The following is a 1,138-nucleotide window of genomic DNA, read 5'->3' on the forward strand; positions in this document are numbered from 1 at the left end:
GCTCGTGGCCATGCTTGTGAACAAGCAAACATCATTCAATACTGAGGTTAGAGTGTTGCATTTGCAATTTTGTGGACAAGGTTTCAATTCCTGGACTAGTTGCATGTTGTGTTCTTGAACAAAATACTTCATTTCACACCGCTCCAGTTCACTCAGCTGCGAATGAGTAATTCTTTGATAGACCAGTATTCCTTTCTAGGAGTACACTGCTCTGCCCACCTAGACAACAGGGTGGCATCATTCAAAAGCTGAAACAATGCAAAGCACACTAAGACCAATAGTTTATAACTACATCCATTAGTCTAGCCAATATCATGATACTGTCATATATATATATATATATATATATATATAATATTTCTGTCTCATGACTTTCATCTCTTATGTTCATCTCCTATGTTCCTGCCTCAAGGCTTTCATTCTACACATGCCAGCTCAACTTTATTTGTCCTTATTAGTCGAAAGACACCTGCTGTTATTTTCTTTTTTATTTGTAATTGTGTAGTATTTTTTCCCATTTTTTTTTTTTTTGGTCTTTGCTGTTGTACACATTCGCTTGCTTTCTCCCCCAAAATTTAATGAACTTAGCTTAGATTTTTGGGACTAGCCAGAGTTGAACAGTCTCAAGTGTAACTGGCTGAAACTGTGAGAATGATCTAGAAACTTGACTGATGAGAGAGAGCTGTGAATGACCCGTCCTTGTTTTTTCCTATTCGTTTTTTTGTTGTTGTTTTTTCTGTCCATCTTTGTATTGTCTGTCTGGATGCTTTATTGTCATCTGTTGTGTTCTTGTTCCACTTTTTGGATATATATATTGTTGTATTTTAGGATGGTCTTTTTTTTTCTTTCCAAATAAACACACGCACAATATATTCATTCTTCACTCGTTTATTACTATTCTTATTCTAACTCATGTCCATTGTCTGGAAGTCTTTCATCACACATCTGTGACCTCTTCAGTGATACTTTCCACCTTTGTGTGTGCTCTTGTTCCGCTTATTCCATTCTGCTCTTCTATGATGTGTATCCTTATATGCACATGCACTTGCGTTTGTATGTGTGTGTGTGTGTGTGTGTGTGTGTGTGTGTGTGTGCGTGCGTGGGTGTCATTGATCTCAGTAGCACTATGACCCCCCCC

The sequence above is a fragment of the Octopus bimaculoides genome, chromosome 18 (genome assembly GCF_001194135.2).
Source record: "Octopus bimaculoides isolate UCB-OBI-ISO-001 chromosome 18, ASM119413v2, whole genome shotgun sequence".
NCBI lineage: Eukaryota > Metazoa > Mollusca > Cephalopoda > Octopoda > Octopodidae > Octopus > Octopus bimaculoides.